Source organism: Embiotoca jacksoni, unplaced genomic scaffold (assembly GCF_022577435.1).
Source record: "Embiotoca jacksoni isolate LCO1_2020_lvr unplaced genomic scaffold, fEmbJac1.0.p SCAF_143, whole genome shotgun sequence".
In the NCBI taxonomy this organism is placed as follows: domain Eukaryota; kingdom Metazoa; phylum Chordata; class Actinopteri; family Embiotocidae; genus Embiotoca; species Embiotoca jacksoni.
Genome location: NW_027185278.1, coordinates 98,584 through 120,453, shown reverse-complemented (window position 1 = coordinate 120,453; position 21,870 = coordinate 98,584). Strand labels below are relative to the sequence as shown.

The 21,870-nt window shown below is 48.2% G+C and overlaps 1 pseudogene; it reads right to left on the bottom strand.

Moving 5' to 3' along the window:
* LOC138197600 (fidgetin-like) overlaps window positions 1-20,976 on the bottom strand; it is a 29,064-nt pseudogene extending 8,088 nt beyond the window's left edge.
* Between the last annotated feature and the right edge of the window lie 894 nt (window positions 20,977-21,870).

Here is a 21,870-nt window from a genome sequence, read left to right as displayed (position 1 = left end):
AATTCACCCCTACGCCGGAGACAGAAATGTCATTTCTTTTTTAACAGGCTTTATTTGTCCCTCCCTCGCCCAAAAAAAAACAAAAAAAAAAAGAAAAGAAGAAGAAGCGTGTTAACAGACACGCTAAATTTTTCATTTTTCATCGTCGGTGACGGACGACAAAACCGTCCGTTCCCTTTTTGAAAAAAATAACAAAAAAAAATGAAACAAAAAAAAATAAAAAAATTCCCCCCTTTGAAGCCGACGGCTCGCCGTTCACGACGACTAAAGTCTGTCGCGGCGGCAGCGACGGCGACAACAACAACAACAACAGATAAGGGAGTAAACAGGGGGAGTTCAAAGTCTAGACGGGGCGAGCGGTGACCGGCAGAGACGAGCTGTCACTAACTCAAAGACGGTTTAACAAAAAAAAAAAAAAAAAAAAAAAGAGAGAGAGAGAGAGAGAGAGAAAAGAAAAGGGGATGGGAGAGAGAGAGAGACAGATCGCTGTAAAGATGACAGCTCGGGAGCTGCTCGCGATATACGGATATTTGACAAATGACGGCGTCTTCGTACAAAAAAAAAAAAAAAAGAAAAGAAAAGAAAAATCTAATATTCATTGTAATCAGAGATCTTTGACCTCGGGAGAAGTTGTGCGCTGCTTCGACCGGCAAACTTTGAAACGTTCGCGGTGGAATCGAGCTGCACGGCGGTATTGGAAAGCTTAAAAAAAAAATATATATATATATATATATACACATATAAATATATATATAGCAAATATTAGGGTGCGTTTAATGACGAGTCTAAATTTAGCCGAGGAGTCGAGACCCAAAGCGCTCCGAGTGCATTCCAGAGGCGTATCACCGCCGCCGCTATCAGATCTTCCTCCGAGCTGTATAAATTGACACTGTCTAAATTTCCTTTTTACTAGACAGACTATTGAATGGGCGGGTTAAATGGGTAAGGGCGCCGTTAAACAAATGCTCCGGATCAAGGAAATTGTGCGTGGCTCCTTTTTGTCATTCGGGGGAGGAAATTGAGAGGGATTCGGCGGGAGGGGAGCTCGGAGCCGCTAACGCGCCGCATTCATCTATAATGCACTCGGCCTGTCCGTCAGATACTCCATTTCCTGTGACTGGCGCGGCGTGCCTAATCACCCGGCTCTACGCGGGGCGGGGGGGGGGGGGGGGGGGGTTCTCCCCCTCTCCCCCCCAAAGACACACACACACACACAGAGGTAGAAATGGAGACAGACACATGCAGGACACATCAGGCCGGCGGAGGCAAACAGATTATTCTTATCTGGCCAACGAAACATCTGTAAAGACTCTCCGCCGCCGCGGCGCTCTAACGGTGTCGCGACCCCCCTCCCCACTCCCCAAACACTCCACCCACCCCCGCCCCTCCCCCACTCTCACCACCACCACCACCACCACCGGCAGCATGTTTCATCGTTCGTGGGAGGTGGAGGGTGTGTGTGTGTGTGTGTGTGTGTGGGGGGGGGGGGGGGTGTTTCCAGGAGAGAGACATAAACCGGCCAGATGAAACGTCGCTCCTCATTAACCGCTTATTACTCGTTTATAAAGCATTAATAAACGACGACTTAACGCCCTCGAGCCAACGACCGACGGCTTCAGGAGCCGGGAGAAGAAAAAACAAATAAAAATAAAAGCTCTCCGGGCGGCCTGATTGAGTTCATAAAACTCGGTATTACTGACGCGTAAAACATGACTAAAACAATGTATTAACCATTAATAAAAAAGGTGTTATGGGTTTATAAACGGTTACTGAATGACTTAATTAGGGCTAATAATTCATGTTACTTAAAACGTACTTAATAACTACTGAAAACACATTTCTATGCACCCATGTAAACCTATTAATCACACGTTATAAACAGTTAATAAGTAGCTACTTAAGCCTTAACGACGTTAATAAACCCTTTATTCATTCATTCCTCATTGATATTAATAAGCAATTAACTGTCATAATCAAGGCCTTATTAAACCCCTTAATGAGGCCTGCTTCACTGAAGTCGTCACTTAACGCATTCTACGTTAATTAAGCCTTTATTAACTCTAATTACCGCTCTACTACCGTTAATTAACTGTTTACTGACGTGATAAAGACGTTAATGAGAAGTCGAGGGGGTTTACAAGCAGTTCCCAAAGTCTTTCCCGCGATGGATCCTCTTATTAACGACGTACTAACTATTAACCCTGACAATAATCGCAAGAGACCCGTCAACGGCAACTTTTACTACGTACTTACAAAGAGGGGGAGGAGGGGGGGGGGGGGTTAGTTTCACAGTCTGAATTACGTGAACAAATCCTGGATTCAATCTGATCCAGTGGAGTTGAAAAACGAGATATTGAGGTCGGTCTTTCTTTAAAGGGTTTGAAGTAGATGAAATGTTTGAACAGTGACGCGGTCCTACTGAAGCGAAACCTCGTTGGAAAGCGTCGCTCCTTCTTTCCTTAAATCCGCCGACGGGCAAAACTTGAAGACGACCAAAAACCGACAAGCTAAAGTCACGGGAAGCTTCGCTGACTGGTTTTTTTTAAAGTACATAATCTGATTGGTTTAAAGGCCGCCAAACCGGCCGCCGTCTTTTCTGACAGCGGGACCCCCCCCCCCCCCACCTCCGAAGGTTAACGCGCGGGGCCCCGTGCCATCGATACTCCTCTGACGCCCGGAGGATCCATACCTGCGAGAGCCCGCCACCACTTTGTTTACCTGTGTGTTCAGTAATTAAAATAGATTTGTGAGAGGAGGCTTAATCCTTCCAGAAATGACATCGATCCGACAACCGACGAGCGAGCGAGAGTGAGCGAGAGAGAGAGAGAGAGAGTGAGGCGGTGTAATTTTGTCGTCTTTTTCTCTCTCTCTCTCTTTTTTTGTTTTGTCACCCACCTCCTCGATTGGAAACTTTGGAAAGTCCTCGACGTGAAGGACGTCATTTAGGGGCAGGCGGGGAGGAGGGGGGGAGGAAAGGAGGGGGAGTTGGGGTGGAGGTGGCAGGTGGAGATAATAGAGAGGAAGCCTCTAACCTCGTCCAGAGCTGTCCGTCTTCGCAAATAAAATGAGATAATTATCGAGCGAACAACATTATACGCCGACGACGCACTCTTTTTTTTTTTTTTTTTTTATATATCTTACCTCTTACACCCCCTCCCCCCCCCCCCCTCCTCCTCCTCCTCCTCTCGCCGGCGCGGTTGTAAATCTCAACAAACACGGTGCTTTCGGACATTAAGTGCTCACTAAGCACAGTGGATGCATCATATTTCAAGAGCGGGCGTTTGTGTGTGTGTGTGTGTGTGTGTGGGTGGTGTGAGGAGCTTCGGAGGGTGGTGGTGGTGGTGGTGGTGGGGGGGAAATGGAGTGTAATGGTTATCCATTATCTTATACCGGCAACGGCGGCGATGATCATTTTCAAGTGACTCATTTCTGGAAGTACCCATCTATTGGCCACTTCGGAGAGAAGACTTTGACGGCTAATCCAAAACAACCATCCAGAGGTCGTCCGCCCGCCGCGGCGCCGGAGACACTCCGCACAAGAGAAAACGCTCCGGCCTCCCTCATTATTCAAATACCGTCCTCGGGAACGGATCCGCATCGCAAAACAGCCCCCCCCCTCCTCCCTCTCCCCCCACCCTTTCGGAGTGGGCGATTTACCTGTACTCCGCGGAAAGAAAAAAAAACAACCAACCAACAACAACGCATCAACAAATGAATGTATCGCCGCCCGAGTAAAGAGTTTTTGAAACGGCGCACAAGAGGGAGAGAGAGAGAGAGATATACATCTGCCACAGGAATTAAATAGAGACGCGATAACTTTAGTGTTATTATTATTATATTATCGCGGCGAGGTAACATTTATTTTTTTATTTTTAGACGTGTGGGTGCGCTGTTTAGTGTGTGTGTGTGTGTGTGTGTGTGTGTGTGTGTGTGTGTGTGTGTGTGTGTGTGTGTGGTCTCGGCGCCACATGAATGGTTACTTAACACCACGCCGATTTCCCCTCAGCAGTTAAGAGCGAGAGAGAGAAAACCAGCCGATGCTCAATGATGCATCGCCGTGTTTGTTGCCCGCCAGGCTGTGTGTGCGCATATGTCTGTGTGTGTGTCTGTGTGTGTGTGTGTGTGTGTGTGTGTGTGTGTGTGTGTGTGTGTGTGTGTTCTCTCATCGCTGGCACGTAGACAGACAGCCCAGGAGTGACTGCCGGAGTGTCACCATCTGTGGATGCATTTATGTCTGTCTGCAATGGGCTGTGTTTGTGTGTGTGTGTGTGTGTGTGTGTGTGTGTGTGTGTGCGTGTGTGTGTGTGGGTGGTTGGGAAAAGGGGAGGGTGAGGGTGAGGTGTGTGTGTGTGTGTGTGTGTGGGGTGGGAGTGCACGCAGTCAGACAGTAGACTGGACCGCGAGCATCCATAGTTCGCTACTTCGAAACGCCACCGGGCCGAGTCGGTGCCAGATACGAACTTACACTGCAAAAAAAAGAAAGAAAAGAAAACAACTCTGCAAGTTTTTAAAAAGAAGTGTAAAATAAAAACGTGCGTGATTAATTTTAGAAAAATCCCCCCACTTGTACCAATTAACGGAGTGTGAGCTTTCATTTTGTCATGTGAGGGCGAACATTTTAAAGCCTCCGCAACTCGTTAAGATAGATTTTTTTTTTTTTGCAGTGTATCAAACACTTGGCAAGCAAGCGAGATTAGAGTTCAACAGCAGTTGGTGGAGATTAACGCCCGCCCTGAGTGGCACATGTGCAAGGCTGTGTGTGTGTGTGTGTGTGTGTGTGTGTGTGTGTGTGTGTGTGTGTGTGTGTGTGTGTGTGTGTGTGTGTGTGTGTGTGTGTGTGTGTGTGTGTGTGTGTGTGTGTGTGTTGCTGAAGAGACCCTGGCTGGGATAACCTCTACCCCCAGCCTGTGAACTTGCAGGATCCTTCACGGTGCATGTTTGAAGTGTCGAATCCCGCACACTTCGTACAGATCTGCCAAACCTGCCCCTCGTTTTTTTTTTTTTTTCTTTCGCCGTGACCCCGACGCGCATCTCGCAAGTCCACCTGTTTTTCCGTGTGCATTTTTTTTTCTTTTTCCATTTTTAAACGTCTGCCGTGAAAGTGAAAACGCAGAAAATGTAAAAAAAAAAAAGAAAAAAAGAAAAAAAAGAAAGAAAAAGAAATAATAAATCAAAGTTGAAAGCGTTCAATGCTCGTCCGAGGTGGTGTATTAATAACGCCGACACTTCTAACGCCGACACAAAAGATGTCCGACGCCGTCTTACCTTCTGGTTATAATTGACGACAACAGTAACCCATTTGATCACCGCTCTTATTTTGAAAGGTTCCTTTTTATGTGCTTTTAGCTTTTCATTCATTTTGCTGTTTCTTTTGTCAATTCTCTGAAAATGTGGTCAATGACAACAAAATACAAGAAAATACAAAAACGAAGCTAAAAGGGCAGAAAAAAGAACATTTAAAAATGAGAGCTGCGACTACATGCTTTACAACTTACAAGTAACATGTCGGATATCTTTTTGTGATCACGTTTCGCGTTAACCTCGGCGAGTTAGACTAACGCTAACTTGATTTATTAAAATTATTTGATTTATGAAGTGTAACTTTACACACACACACACACCCCCCCCCCCAAAAAAAAAAGAAAACGCATTTTGGGTTCAAAATATGAATGAACGGCGGATTAAAAAGGTCGCGACCTTTCCGCGTGCTTTAAAAAAAAAAAAGAAAAAAAAAAAGTCATTTTAATCACGCGATGGAGTTGGACGTAAACTTCAGGAGTCGTTTATCTTAACGTCAGCTCTTCGGCACGTAGCGGCGACTGACAGTAGAGGTGAGGTGTGTGTGTGTGTGTGTGTGTGTGTGTGTGTGCGCGCGTCAGGTACGACAAGCGCGCACTTTAAATCCACTGCGCGCTTTCGCATTATACCGGAATCCACCGCAGGTTGTCTGAACAGTCAAACAGCGGATCGATGCGCCCCGATCAATCGGCGGCATTGAGACTGAACCGGTCGTTTCGAGGGGGGAGGAGGGGTAGAGCTCTCTGCAGGCTGAGGACGCACACACACAAACACACGCATACATATATATATATATATATATATATATATATGCAGCACAAGCTAAGGGAGGCAAATATTTGTGAACGAGCGCACATCGAACGGCCGCCGTCCCCTGACGGGCCCCCGACCGTCCCCCGACGGTCCCCTGACGGGCCCCCGACGGTTGCCCCTCGTACGAGCAGATTCGGGGTCCCTGTCCGCCGGAGTCGGAGCAGTCTGCCAGCAGTTTGTCTCAAAGTGAGGGCATCCAGTCAGCTCCGGCAGCTGAATATCAAGCTGGCGTCTCCCCGCAGCTCGACTTGACACAGTCAATAGCTCTGCATTATTCATGGTGGTGGTGGACGGGTGGAGGTGGAGGGGAGTGGGGGGGCCTTCATCGCTGAGGTCTTGATTTCGACGGGGCCGCCCCGAACTTTTTTTTTTTTTTTTTTACAGGGAGCGAGGCTGGCAGGACGCCGTGGCACCTTCAGCGACTGTTTATCGTCAGCGGGGGAAAAAAAAAAAAAAAAAAAATGACAACGTGCGGCACCAGAAAGGGCGCCGGCACTTTAGAAAAAAAAAAAAGAAAAGAAAAAGAAAAAAAGATTCGTCAGCGAAGGCGTATTTTGTTCGACGGCTCGAAAGTTTTGACACGATACTTTTAAACGCGACCCCCCCCGACCCCTCCCTTTAATTATTTTTTTTATTATTAAACGAGACGAGCAAAAAATAGCCCGCGTTGCGACTTTTTTTTCTTTCTTTCCCTCGTCAGCTCCTCTTGTTTCGCCATCAAGTCAATAAACGCGGATCACAAAGCGAACATGGGGAAAAACAACAACCCGCCAGCGTCTCTTAATGTAATAAAAGAAAGAAAGACAAACAAAATCAAATGTTGCTCACGCGTGTTTTGTTTCGCTGATTTCCATTACACAGACCAAAAGACATCAATTAGCTAAAGTGCGTCCGAGGAGAGACAAAAAAAACAAAAAACAACAAACTGTTATTTTGTAAATCAAACAAGACGCAAAAAGAGATTTAAAAAAAAAAAAAAAAAAAAGACGACGGGGGCTGCTTGATATCAGATCTCGGAGGAGGAATTTGACGGGCGCCGACGAGCAGAAGGCGTCTCGGGAGAGTTGGACGAGGGAGATGATTTAATGTGATCATAGGGGACGCTCATCTTTCAGGGAGCGGGGTAATAATGAGCAATCAATAACGTCCTTAACCGAGTTAGAAGCGAGTGGGCTGACAGCAGATGTAAGGCTCCGGCTAACAGGCTACGTCTGATCTCACATTACCCGCGCCGGATCTGGGTCGCACACGCACACCAACACACACACACACACGCACACCAACACACACACACACACACACACACACACACACACTCTCCTCAGGTGACGTCCGGCGGCGTCTTGTCACCGTCTATCGATCAATAGGTGTAATCACGTTCATGAACTAGCTATAAAAAAAAAAAAAAAAAAAAAAAAAAAATGACAACCACTTGCTTTTTACAGTGTGCAGAAAACACAGAAATTCTAAAAATATCCAGACGTGACCGAGACGGCCGCGGAAATAAAAAGAGGTGACGAGTTCACGGAGGAGCTCAGCTCCACAAACGTTGTCCGTCAAACTGTTCAAAAACCGCAAAGGAAAGCAAAAAAACAACAACAGTCAAACGAGGAAAACGTCTCTCCGGGTTGCGTCACGTGACATCTTTCTACTCAATGCCACCGAAGAAGAACGCAAAATATGATATTTATTAGTATTTCTGCCCTCAGAGAGAGACCAGGACCTTGGTCGTAGCACTTGTCCCCCCCCCCCCCACACACACACTGTATTTGCAATATTTCTCACGGCAGAACCGGCGTCTCTGAAAAAAGCCGCTTTTAGAAGAAAAGAAAAAAAAAGTAATAATAATATTTTTTCCCCACGACTTGTATTTTTCCGCTGAAACCTTTTGGCTTTTTCTCTTTTCTTTTCTTTTCTTTCGTGCCGGTCGGCGAGGACAGACGTGGTGGGATGTCGTGAGGTAAAGAGGAAAAAGGATGGAAAAAGGGCGCGAAGCGTTTGTTATTAAAAGAGACGGGACGTTAAGATGAGGCCTGTTTATTTTTTTTTAAGGAGGGGCGGGAGGGGTGGGGGTTGCCACGGGAACCGTGACATTTCCATTTCGGAAAGTTAGCGGCGCTCCCGAGGTACCGAGTTGCCGCGCTCGTTTTTCGAAACAGCTGACCAGATGTGTCCGAGAGGAGGGGGAGGGGGGGGTTGCGAGCGTCTCCTAGCAACAGTAAAAAAAATAAATAAAAAAAAAAAAAATGTTCTGGCGCTGTGGGAAAATCGGAGAAAAAAGGAAAAGCACACTACAGATTTCTATAGCAAATTTCACCGGCCAGATGCAAACTTCAAATGCTGCGAAGGAGGAGGGGTGGGGGGGTGGGGGGGGATCGGTGTTTGTTCGGTACCTGTTACACGAGCCCGGGCTCTCGAGACGTTGCTACGGCGATAGGGGAGGGGAGGGAAGGGGGCTCTTATCTTATCAGGCGATCGGCGACGCCGTCGGCAGGAAATGAGGCGCGCGGCAGCGATGCCCGACGACGACCACGACGACGAACGCGCGGCTCAATTACCACACGGAGGAGGAAACCAAAATAAAAAAAAAAAAGAAGCACAAAGACTCGAAAGTGGACGAATTGAATCGCCGACGTCGTACAAGTCGTTAGTCGGCCTCGTTTAAAAAAACAAACATTTTGTTATTTGACGCGTGCGCCCACTCGTATTACTACCCGACTCGTTAGCCACTTCTCGTCCGAGGCGGAGACGGGAGGGAGGGGGACGGGAGGGAGGGGGACGCACGGTGAGGACGGCGGACGGAGACGAGAAACCGGAACGGCGAGCGGACACGAGGCGAGAGAGAGAGAGAGAGAGAGACGGAAACAAAGAGGAACGGCGATGGAGGAGGGAGGAGGTGCTGGATGTGTGCGCCGCGTCCCGAGGGATCACTTACTCAGTATAGACACAGCACTGGAGGACAGAGCACACAACAAGGGTTCATTGGCCAAAATCCTCTCACACACACACACACACACACACACACACGATCCCTCCGAGCGATATTCCTGTAAGCACTTGCCCACTGAGAATAACCGCATTGACTTGAAGTGGGAGAGGAGGAAGAGGAACGATAGAAGGAGGGAATAAATAAATAAAAAGAGAATAAAAAAAAAATAAAAATGGAGGGATGAGGAAGCAGCAGCAGCAGCAGCAGCAGGAGGAGGAGGAGGTGGAGGAGGAGGCGGAGGAGGAGTGTCCACCTGGCCGGTGTCCAGGGGAATTAAACAAGTGTGTTTACCGCCGCCTCTCAAGCGCTCTCAGCAGCGCCATGTTAGCCTAATGGCACGGACATGAAGCCAATTGATTTGCGGGCCGATAGACCTGTCCTCCACAGCACGGGCAGATTACCCAGATCACCGGCTCCACATCGAGCACACACCGCCTCCCATTCACACCCCGCAAGGCAGTCGGACGAGTGTGTGTGTGTGTGTGAGTGTGTGTGTGTGTGAGTGTGTGTGAGATTAGATCGGCGTTAATTTCCCGACTTCTCGCACAGCGCAGGTTGCAAACTTTGTGTGTGTGTGTGTGTGTGTGTGTGTGTGTGTGTGTGTGTGTTTTTCCGGCTTCGTTGCCCCCCCCCCCCCGACGTCGGCGTAATCGTTTCGTTGTTTTTTTTTACGAATCCTAATTTCTCAACCGCGTTCCCGTTTGTTTGTTTGTTTGTTGTTGTTTTTTTTTGTCGTCTGCGTAACGTCGAAGAAGAAAAAAAAAAAAAACAAGCGATATCGGACTTCTCTCGTTTCCGCGTGAACAGAATCTGACGCGGTAACGCTCGCGTTCATTTAGCGGTCGACCGCGCGGGCCCGACGTCCGCTGAGCAGCCGGAGCCGACGCTCACGTCGGGGAACGAACGGCCAATCGCGTCGAGGCGCGATTACGCAAAACTGTGTCGGCCGATTTTGATCGTAGCCGACAAACTAAAAGCGCCTTCTGCGAAGCCACGGCAAGAAGACTCGCGTCACCGCATTGTCTTACGCCTGAACGTTTCAGTCAAGTGAGCTTCGGGACGCCGACGGGTGTTTTTCGAGCCGACTTCGGAAGAGGACTTTCAAACGTCGACCAGCTCACCGTCGCGTGTGCACGAAACGATATTCAAGTCGAGCCACAAACACCGGGCAGAATAAATAACGAGTTTTCAACAACGAAAAAACACACACAAAAGAGAGCTAACCGCGAGCGTAGCCTCTTCCACGCCGTCGGTCGGAAAAACCGAATTCGTCGAAATGCCGAGTCAGCGAATATCAAATGAAACCGTCCGGCCCCGGACTTCTGAGGAAATGACGACTAATCACCGACTAATTAGCCGCTACCGATGGGGCTTTAGAACGCACACACACACACGCACACGCACACACACACACACACACACGCACACACACACCTGATGTTTTTTCCAACCGGGCAGTATTTTGTTTTCCCAGAGCCGGCCCCGTGCGCGCTGCACACCAGCGGCATTAACGGCGCATATTGTTTCAAATTGAATGTAACAACCACCCTCCCCTCCCCGCCACCTCACCTCCCCCTCCTCCTCCATTTAAAAAAAAAAAAAAAAAAAACCACCCTCGCCCGCAGGACAATGAAAAGACCACACACACTTGAAACTACAGTTATCCGTGCGTACGGAGACGCCGGGCGGCGGGAATAATTCCACATTCTCCACAGTTTTCACTCACGTCACTGTCCCACTTGATAAGCATGAAAATCCATTTATCTACAAAGGGACTGTACGCTCTGTATCGGACAATGTCTCTTTCATGGTCCCCTCGGAGGCCCTCCCCCCCCCCCCCCCCCCCACCACCACCACCCGAATCCACAAAGCCACCCAACTGACTCCGACCACGTCTGTAACAGGCCACGTTCATTTGATATAGACACATCAAGGGGGGAGATATTACGGCGGCGTTTTTTCCTTTTTTGTGTGTGTGTGTGTGTGTGTGTTGTTTTTCCTCTTTTCCACCCGTGCATCAAGAGGAGTGGAGCTGGTTCACAGAGACCCCGAATGTGCGCTCTGAAACATAAAAGGACAACGGAGGGAGAACAAAAAAAAAAACACCCCCAGAAAAAAGACAGCGGACACCGTGCGTGTACGCCTGCATGGAGGAAGAGGAAGATGAAGAAGAAGAAGAAGAAGAAATAAAAGCATATGGAGGCTCGGCGTCATTATCACTCAGCCTTTTCTCCCTTCCTCGTGAGAGTTATTCTCTCCGGGCTGCAGGGGTGAGCAGGAGGACGGAGATCCAGAATTAGGCCTCTGAGGAGGAGGAGGAAGAGGAGGAGGAGGAGGTGGAGCCGTCAGATTACAGATTAGAGGGAGGGGAAGTGGTGGGATTAAACGTCGCGTTTATACTTGGAAAATGTTGAAATTTTTTTTTTTTTTAAATAATAAAATAAAAAAAAACCGCGCCTCTCCGGGATATTGGAACCGATATTCATCGCTCACCTAATCCATACCTGTGTGAAATAAGGAGCTTTTACAACGCGATGAAATAACTCGGGGGGGGGGACACTTTCGGCTTTGACGACGCTACGTCTTAACCGTCCCTCCGGCTAATGCGGCTAATGAATGAGAAAAGAAAATAAAAAAAAAAAAACGCTAGCGGGGGCTAACGGCTCTAATTCTCCTTCACAGGCTATCATGTTGCAGCCCGGAGACGGATCAATACCATTTGCTCAACACACAGGAGGCCCGGGGATCTATAAAAGGGCTTTTATTGAGTAATTAAACACCCATTACTGTCCCGCGCAGCCAAACAATAAATTTGATCAGCCTCTCAGGCGGAGAGAGCCCGGGCCGTGATTAATACCCGGTGCATGCATGACATAAAAAAATAAAATAAAAAATGAATAAAAAAAAAAATTAAAAAAAAGAGACCGCGATGACATTTTCCCCGAGTCCCGTTGTCGGCGGCGGCGGCGACGAGAGTTCGGATGTTTCAAGGTTGTTCCGGTGCCGGTCGAACACTTCAGGGAGGCCTACGACATCAGCAGAGACATTACCCCCCCCTCCCCCTCCCCGCCAAGTCAGCCCCCCTTCGTCCCCGGCCCGGGGAGTCCGATCCCACCAGTATCGCCTGTCCCGAGACACGCCCTGCTTTTTCTGTCCCACGCGCTTTAAAAACTCCCAAGAAAAAGCGGCGTTTTAAACCTCCAAAAAAAATACAAAAATAAAATAAAAAAATGGCCGCTGCTGGCTTTAACTGCCTGAAGTAAAAAGAAAAAGAAACAGAAACACTAAACCTTCTTTTTTTTAACGATATTTTTAAACCTTTAATGGTCCAACTAGTAATTCGTCGAGGCCTTTAAAAAAACGCATCGGCCGCCGATACTTTCCGATATTCAAATTCCTCGCTCGTGTAAACACACCCGGCCGATAACGCCGATTCTGCACTAACGTAAAACTCAGACAAACGACTACGTTCTGTACAAAAAAATAAATAAAAAATGTTCTTTGCAAGTTTTCACGTCGGGGCTTTTTGCCAGTCGACAGATCACCGCCGATATACCGACGTGCCGTCGCCGTGTCGATATCGGCCGATAAAAAAAAAAAAAAAAAAAAATCGACATCCGTCGCTTTCAACGAAACAAAGTCGTTTAAAAAAAAAAAAAGGAAAAAAGCAAAGCGCGACGAGCTCGGAGACGAATTGAATTTCGAAAGGACGTAATAGTTGGCCGATGTTCTGGAGGCTAAACGGGAGCGTGAAGGAGAAGTTCTCATTGTGCGAAAGAGAAACTTTTACTTCCACGGACACCTTCAATTCTGCCGTTGACCTCTACCATAAATGTATTATTCAAAGTAGTTCCAGACAAGTGGGAGGACTATCAGCTTTTCACACTGACTGTATGTAGTTGGACTTTTTTTTTTTTTTTTTTTATTTCTCTCCCTCAAAATTTCCCAACGTCCTTCTCGAACACTTCCACAATTCAAAAGGGGGAAGAAAGAACCCCCTCCCACCCCACACACACACACACACCCCCCCCGTTACAATCCCATCCTTGTTGGAGAATATTTAGCGTTGTTGAGCCAACAATATGGCATCTGGGTGATTCTCCTAAATATGAATGGGACCATTCACGGGGGGCTCAATGGAGTCGCTTTGGCACTGGCCCACCCTCCACCGCCACCACCCTCCGCCGCCACCTCCCTCCGCCACTCAAAACAATGTTCGGCGCAGCGGTCTTGGCACATTTCTACCCCCCCCCGCCCCACCCGAACCTCTTCGGGGGGGGAAAAAAAAATCAACAAAAGAGGAACTCGAAGCCGTCCCTGAAACCCTCCAAAGCATTAAGCCTCCGTGAGATGCAAGTACTTGGCACAAGCAAAGCGATTTAACGACAATGGGGCAAATCATACAGTGCTTTGTGAGATTTAGGGGGGGGGGGGGGATACAATAAGCACTCCGTTTCCAAAGCACACATTAGTAGGCATGTCATCGGGACCCCCCCCCCCCCCCACACACACACACACACACACACCCCGGGGGGTGGTGATGGTGGTGGTGGAGGGGGATTTGAGCAGCCTTTAGAGGATCGTGTAGTGAAGAGGATAAATACATGTTACCGGGTAAGAAGATGGAGCGCTGCCAGTCCCCCCCCCTCCCTCCGTCCCCCCCCCCCCCCACACAAACACACTGTTGGATTTACAGTGCGAAGGGAAAATAACATTAAGAGAATAATCTTCTGACCAAACACAAACTAACCCCCCCCCCCCCCCCCCCCGCGCGCCAACTGAACCCATTTGGCTTGTTAAGCGCGCAACGTCGCGGCGCATCCGAAAATCAATTTACAACCATTTAGCCGAGCTCAAGAGGTTCCGGATGAGGATGGTGATTTCTCGCCTTAACAAAACAAAAACAACAACAAAAAAAGACGGAAAAAAATAAGAGAGAGAAACCAAACTCCTAAAAAAAAAAAAAAAAAACGACACACACACAACAACAACAACAACAACAACCAAAACTTGTTATAAAAAAGCGCGGCGCTCGCAGCCATGCTGACCTCCGAAGTGCGAAAAAAAAACCAAGAAAAAAAAAAACCCCGGCAACGGACAAGCGAGACACCCACTCAAAAGTCAATACCATGCGTGCCTCCTCTTTTTTTCTTCTTCTTCTTCTTCTTCCCTCCTTGCATGGTTAATGCATGATGCCAGGTAGGGGGAGACAGACGGAGAGTAGGATCTCATTATACGCCGCGTGCTATCATTAGCCGTCTGCCACATGTGTCCATCCTGCCAGCCGAGTCACGCGAGCAAACATCCTAATGCTCTCGCCGCCTTGGTTTCCAGTCGGGGGGGGGGGGGGGAACACACACACACACACACACACACAACAACATAATCACAGGTAAAGCGCACAAACACCCCCCCCCCCGTCCTCCCCAGAAATATCAATATACACCGATCAGAAACACAGATATGAAAAAAAAATTTGTCCATGAAAGTTTGTTGCACCGAATTGTGTTTTCCGTTTTTGTGTTGTTGTTTTTTTGGGAGGGGGGGACGGGGGGACGGGGACGGGGACGGAAACGAGGAGTTTAAAAAAAAAAAAAGGGGGGGCAAAAGCATTTCATAAAACGGAAAAAATAATTGGCGGCCGTTTGCCGCTTCGCGTCGGCCCGTTCGGAGATCAAAAACAAGCGTAGGGAACTCGGCTTCTACGATAACAGAAGATAAATATAATGTTTACGTGGATTACAAAAAAACAAAACAAAAAAAGAGGCTTTGTTGAAGTTTCGCTTTCCCGTTCGCCTACTTTTGAAGAGGACCGACATGATGTGATCCGTCCGCTTCATCATTTGCGGAGCAAAGTGAAAACTTTCATTTGCTTTTGTTGGTCTCGTGTTGTGAGAATCGCTGCTTGTTGTTTGGTTGGTTGTTGTTGTTGTTTTTTTGTGCTTTGTTTGCGGAACAAAACGGCACGTAAGGGCCGACCGGACGCTGACTCCCGTTATTGTTACGGTTACATTTAAAGTAAAAAAAAAATGTAATAAAAAATAATCGGTATTAAAAATAATGGAGGACACCCCCCCCTCCCCCCCACGACGTCCAAATCAAATCAAACTCGAGCTCCTGTTTCCCCGGTTTTTGCGTCCGTCTCCCAGAAGGCCACGGGGCGGCTCGGTGATGCTGTGCCACACGACCGGCCACTCAACATCCTTTTGTGAGTGTGTGTGTGTGTGTGTGTCCCTCCCCCCTTCCTCCTCCTCATCCTCCCCCCTGGCAGCCACCCAGAGCTCAAACACACACACACACACACACACACACACACACACACACACACACACACACACACCAATTCATCGTCGCCCCCAGTGAGCTATTGTTCATTAAAGCGCGCGCACCTCTTGCAGTTTACAAAAAAAAAAAAAAAAAAGTGTTGCCAACTTACTCGCCACTCGCTAATCAAGATGTTCAAACTGAACGTGTGGGGGGGGGGCGGGGGGGAGAAGGAGGTGGGAGGGGGGGCAGCAGACGGTCGACTATCTCGAGGCTCTCGCTGTTAAACAAAATCAGATCATCCAGCCGGAGGAGAAGAAGAAGAAGAAGAGGAAGAGGAAGAGGAATAAGAGGAAGAAGAGGAAGAAGAGAAGAAGAAGAAGAAGAGGAAGCGGCAGTGAGAGATTACAGTCAAACTCCTTTTTTCTTTTCTCTCTCTCCGATTGTCAGTTTCTTCTTTTTGGCCCTCTGTGTTTAAAAAAAAAGAAAGAAAGAAGCTTCACGTCGTGGTGGTGGGAGGGGGGGGGGGGGGCGAACCGGCGGCGAACTCGCCCCGCGTATCGACTGCACAATTTAACCGGAGACTCCCGTTGGCGATAACCTAATTAGAAAAACAAACGCCGCCTCCTCATCTGAAGGCACGACGCGAAGGATGAGCGACGGGCCGAAGGTCCGACGGCGCCGAATACTCCAAAGTGGAAGTTGTTTTCTTCTTCTTCTGTTTTAATAAGTCCTCCGGCGAATTTAACGCTTCCACGCGCTGAACGTTTTAATATCTCGAAACTTCAAACACGTGGTGGGATTTGAAAGTAAAAACAAAACAAAACAAAACAAAAAAAGGGAGATAATGCGGGAAATTCACATGGAAATGAATTTGGCGGAAAAGGGGGGGGGGGAACAGGAAGAGGAAAAATCTGGGAATTTTAGTGGCGCTGATCTGAGATCAGGTTGTTTTTTTGGGGGGGTGGGGGGGGCTCTTCTAGTTCTCAGCCGGTGACCTGAGCTAACCCTGGAGCTGCTGCACACACACACACACACACACACGCACGCACACACACACACACACACACACACACACACACACACACACACCTCTTTCCACCGGATATTTAACAACAACAAAAAAAACTCCAATCAGATCACTCGGAAGGAGAATTTGATTCTTTTCGTGTTTGTTTGTTTTTGTTTGTTTGTTTGTTTGTTTTTTGCCCGATCGTCCTCGTTCTTCTCTCGAGCTTTTCAGTATTTCGTCCGCGGACGCCGCTCGTCTCTCTTTTCTTTTTTTTTTTATAAGTACCCCCGCGTCAGATGTCTGACTGGATAATGACCAGTCAGCAACTGAGAGAGATGTGCGAGGGCTGGAGCGTGTGAGAACGGTTCAGTTGCAACAACCCCACCCCACCCGCCCCCACCACCACCACCTACCCCTCTCCCCCGGCATAATAAAAAAAATAAAAAAAATAATCCATCAACCGGCAACTGTCAGTCACCCCATGAAAAACACTAAGAAAGTCAGCGTAGCAGTGGGGAGGAAAAAAAAAAAAGTGTGAGGGGGGGGGGTGAGGGGTGAGGGGTGGAGGATCGAGTGGATCACGGTGTCAACGATTTTAAGCAATTGGCTCATCGACGGCGGGGGACGCGGGGCGGCTACCGACAGCTGCCTGCTGTCTCTGGGAAGAGGAACTTTAGATCAGCGAGGAGGTGGTGGTGGTGGTGGTGGTGGTGGGGGGGGGGGGGGGGGGTGGACGGCGCTGTCAGCGCAGGGGAGACACACAAAGACCTACGAGGAGCCTCCGCTTTTACAGTCGGGCTGACACGCGGGGCGGCCCGGCGCTGTCTTCTGGGACGGAGACGGAGACGGAGATGGACGAGGAGGAGAGAGAGAGAGAGAGAGAGAGAGGAGGGGAACTAAGTGGACACAAAGAGTGAGATAAGATGAGAGAGAGCGAAGGAGACAAGACGGGCTGACGCACTGTCGAGCAAAACGTGGACGGGGAGGGGGGTGGAGGGGGAGGGGGAGGGGGAGGAGAGAGACGGGGAGGAGAGAGCGAAACAGACAAGACAGGTCCGAGAGGGATTTGTTCTATTTGCATGCGCCGGGGGCTCCCATGGGGGGTCCGGGCGGGCGGGCGGGCGCGCACACACACACACACACACACGAAATAAAAAAATAAAAAATAAAAAAAGATAACACTTAACATATTTGCTAAAAGATGACAACCCTGCCCGGATCTCGTTTGAAGAGGCTCCGCCGATATGGACTCAGGAAAAAAAGGCATAATACAATACACACATCCTCTCGCTTTACATCTGGCAGGAGTCCCACAGGGGGGGGGGGGAGGGAGGGTGGAGGAGGATGGAGGGGAGAGGAGTGAGGGGAGGGGGGGGGGGGGGGGGGGGGAGGAAGGGAAGAGATCGCAGCTTCCGGGAAGCAGGTAAAAGAAAAAAAAAAAAAAAAACAGCTTTTAATGGTAAACATTACAGACTGATAGAAAGTGTCAGGATAATTTATTTATACGGCCCTGCTGGGAGAGTGTGTGTGTGTGTGTGTGTGTGTGTGTGTGTGTGTGTGTGTCTCTTCTCTGTTCATTTGGGAGGTGAAAAAGACAAAAACAAAGAAAGAAGAGTATTTAGATAAATAAAGGCACTATATTCCCCCCCCACCCACCCATTATCCCTCCTCTTCCCTGTCCCTATTAGCTGTGTCGAGGAGTAGGGGTGTGTGTGTGTGTGTGTGTGTGTGTGTGTGTGTGTGTGTGGTGGGGGGGGGTATAATGAGGGGGATTATCGCGACTGTCACCGCAACACGCGCAAACACGAGCGGACGCACATCTTAAGCCGGCGGAGGCAAACAAATAGACTTAGATGGGAATAAACAAACAGCCGAGTAATATATGAAAATATATATATCTATATCTACATTATTTACAGTACACACACAAACACACACTCAACTCCGAGACGCTCCGCGCGCACACACACACACACACACACACCGAAAAACAGCCAATAAAAAGCTAAGTTCTAAAGACTTCCTGGTGACATCACGTCCACTCATCTGCATCGTTCAAGTCAACCACAACAACAACAACAACAACAAAAAAAGGGCTTTTTTTTTTTTTTCTTCTTTAAAAAAATAAGAGCTCCAACCTGCGTGTCAATTTCAAAATAAAACGCCTTCCGATTATTTACGTGGAAAGGTGAAGGATATGACACGTGTAAACACACAGCAGCAGCAGCCGGGGAGGATGGAGGAAACAGTACAACGTGTGTGTAACTCTCTCTACGCACACACACACACACAGAGAGAGAGAGAGAGAGAGGGGAGAGAGCAAAAGGTGAAAGGTCGAGTCCTCGCTAATAGCTGCTACGAAGAAAAAAAAAAAAACGAGAGCGTGCGATCGTGGAAGTCGGCGGTCGCTCGTTTCGAGCACAAAAAAAAAAAGTCGTGGCCGTCGTCGTTGAACGTGCGACGGCGCTGCAGGATGATTTTTTTATTTTCATTTTACATATACCCGTCATCTCGAGGCTGGATGGTTTTTTTTTTGCAGCCGACAGCGTGGCGTCGATCCCGCGTTCACCTCGCGCGAATTATGCTTTTTTTTTTGTTTTTAACGGCATAAAGCAGAAAAAAAAAAAAAAGGGAAATAAAAGTGCAGATGACGGGAAATAAATCGGATATAAATATGCATTTCTTCCACTTCGAGGCCTCGTCCGAGTCCGAACACATCCACGTCCCCGTCTTCAGAAAACTTCACGTTCGAGCGTCAGAACTTCTCAAATCTGCAAGTGTCAGCAATTTTTGTTGTTGTTGTTGAAAGTTTCCAAAAACAAAAATTAAAACTGCAGATGTTTTGCCTTTTTTTTTTTTCTTTCTTTTTTTTTTAGCACCTTAGAAATAAACTGAATGAAGCCGGTGGGTGGGGGAGCGATTTAAATGTAACGCACGTGAATTAGCAGGTTGTTGACAGGAGCCTGCGTTTGCGAGAAATTATAAAATAAAACAACGAAACAGTTCTGCATTCATCCCGTAAACAAAACAGGCGCAATTTAAATGGAAGCTGGAGGTGTGAACGTAAACACAACGTGTCGTTTCGCAATAAAAAAAAAAAAAAAAAAAGGCGTCCTTGTTTTCTCCATCACCTCCACCAGCTGCTCAACCTTTTTTTGTTTTTTTTCTCCTTTCTTTCTTTTTTTTTTTTTTTTTTTTTTTACAGCTTGTAACACGGCGACAATAATGATAAGAATAAGAATAATAACGAAGGGGTGACATTCGAAGTGCAGAAGTTGAATAAAGAAATAAATTGCACCTACCATAGACGCTGCTGCTGCTGATCATGTCGTGCTGTTACAGGGAGAGGAAGAGAGAGAGGAAGAGGAGATGAGAGCATTGGAATTAATTTGTGGAGGAAAAAAGCGGAAGGAAAGGATTCCCTCTAGAGCAAAAAAAATAAATAAAAATATTCAACAAAAAAAATACGAGACACTTTTTCTTTCGCTTCTTCTGTTTGTTTGGTTTTTTTTAGTTGTTGTTGTTTTTTTTTTTAGGGGGTTTCAGATTTCAAGCCCTGTGAAAGGTGGGTCTTTGGAGCCGGCAACTCAATAGGAGAGGCATCTAACCTACATGCATCTCATTAGAAAGTGGAGCCCGGGATGACAGGCGGCGGTGGAGAGAGGAGGAAGAGGAGGAGGAGGAAGAGGAGGAGGAAGAGGAGCAGGAGGAGGAGGAGGGGGGGGGGTCATATGGAGAAAAATCAACTGGTGCGGTTCAGTCTGTGGAGTTTAATGTGCTCAGAACGCCCTATAAAAAAAAAAAAAAAAAGAGAAAACACACGCGCACGCGCGCGCGGCGGTGTCACCGGATCCCGACGCGCGCGCGCCGCGCACATGCATGGGCAACTTGTTGTAACCGTACCGCCGCCTCGAGGAAGCTGGAGGAGCCTCCGCGCGCGCGGCGTGCGTGCGTGCGCGCAAGTTATGTGTTCAGAGAGTGCCGCACAGCCCGAACACACACACACACACACACACGCACACACACACACGCACGCACGCACGCACACGCCCCGTACGGAGCAGCCTACGTGTCCGAGCCTCTCACCGCGGTGCAGGTGCGCTCCTTTTCCACAAACACACAGAAATCACATTTTTACGCCGCATCGTTCGCAAACTTGTCAAATCACAAAGTGCACGTGCATTATTCCGAGATCCGCCGCGTGCGCAGGCTGCTCTCCGCTCGTCCTCTCCTACCGACTCCGTCTGCTCTGACCGCCCGGGCTAATTGCAGACGCAGCGGATCCCCGGGCTCCTTCTTTCCTACCTGCTTTTCTTTCTCTTTTTTTTTTTTCCTCTCTTCCTTTCTTTTTTTTTAATTTTTTTTTTTAATTTTTTATTTCCTCCCTTTTTTTTTTTTTTTTTTTTTCTCCTCCTTCCGCGACAGGTCGACCTCTCACGCTGGGAGGGGGGTTGGGCGGGGGGTCGGTTAGGGTCGCATCGATCCCGGGGACCGGTGCTGCGGATGCTCGGGGCGCCGAGGTTAAGCCGGGCTGCGTGCGAGCCGAAACCATCCCGAGTTCGCGCAGGAAACACTGACCGCGGCCACTGCCATGTTGGAATTTCACCAGCCCCGAACAGCTGCTTCTCAGACTGACCAGTACGCTGCCCACTGCGCATGCGCGCAAAGAAGAGGAAAAAGGGGGGGGGGGGGAGGTGGAGAGAGAGAGAGAGAGAGAGAGAGAGAGAGAGAGAGAGAGGAAAAAAATAAATTCCAATTATTGCCTATAAGGTTATGATGGTGAGGTTTGGTGATGGAAGAGGAAGAGAGAGAAACTAACTAAAAGCCAAAGAGAGGAAGAGAAACAGGGTGAGCACGCGCGGATTTATTTTTATTTTTTTTAACAACTCACTTCTCCTCAATTTACACATATTTAAGGTGTTTTTTTTTTTTTGTTGTTATTATTATTATTAATAACTTTAAGCGCATTTCTGACACTTCAAATCTTCGGAGTTCACGTACGACGTCACGCCCCCCCCCCCCCCACCCCTTCTCGGCCGGTGTTTTAAAGTTATAAAGTTAATAAGACGAGCCGGGGAAAATAAAAAAAAAAATAAAAAAAAAAAAACACCGCGCAGAAATCTGTCGGCCGCGCGTGCATCTTCCCGGTGATAATTATAGCAGGCAATATGGAATTAGCAATTGAAGCCCTAATTAGAGAGAAAATGTCCCAGTTAGCGCGTTATCAAAGCATCAGCAGGGAGAGAGCAGGTTTAAACAAGACATCAAAGATGGAGGAGCCGTCACGTCATTGTTCCTAATGTCACCCCCACCAAGTTGGGAGCGCGCGGGCGCGTGTCCGTACGTGTACGCGCGCGTGTGGAAAAAAATAACGTGGCAAATTTCAAAGTTAAAGATGGCAAAGCGCGCGCGCGCGCGCGCGCGTGTGTGTAAATATGTTTACACAAACAACAAAACACTGCGGGTCAACGAGGAAGTGACTGGTTGCATGTAA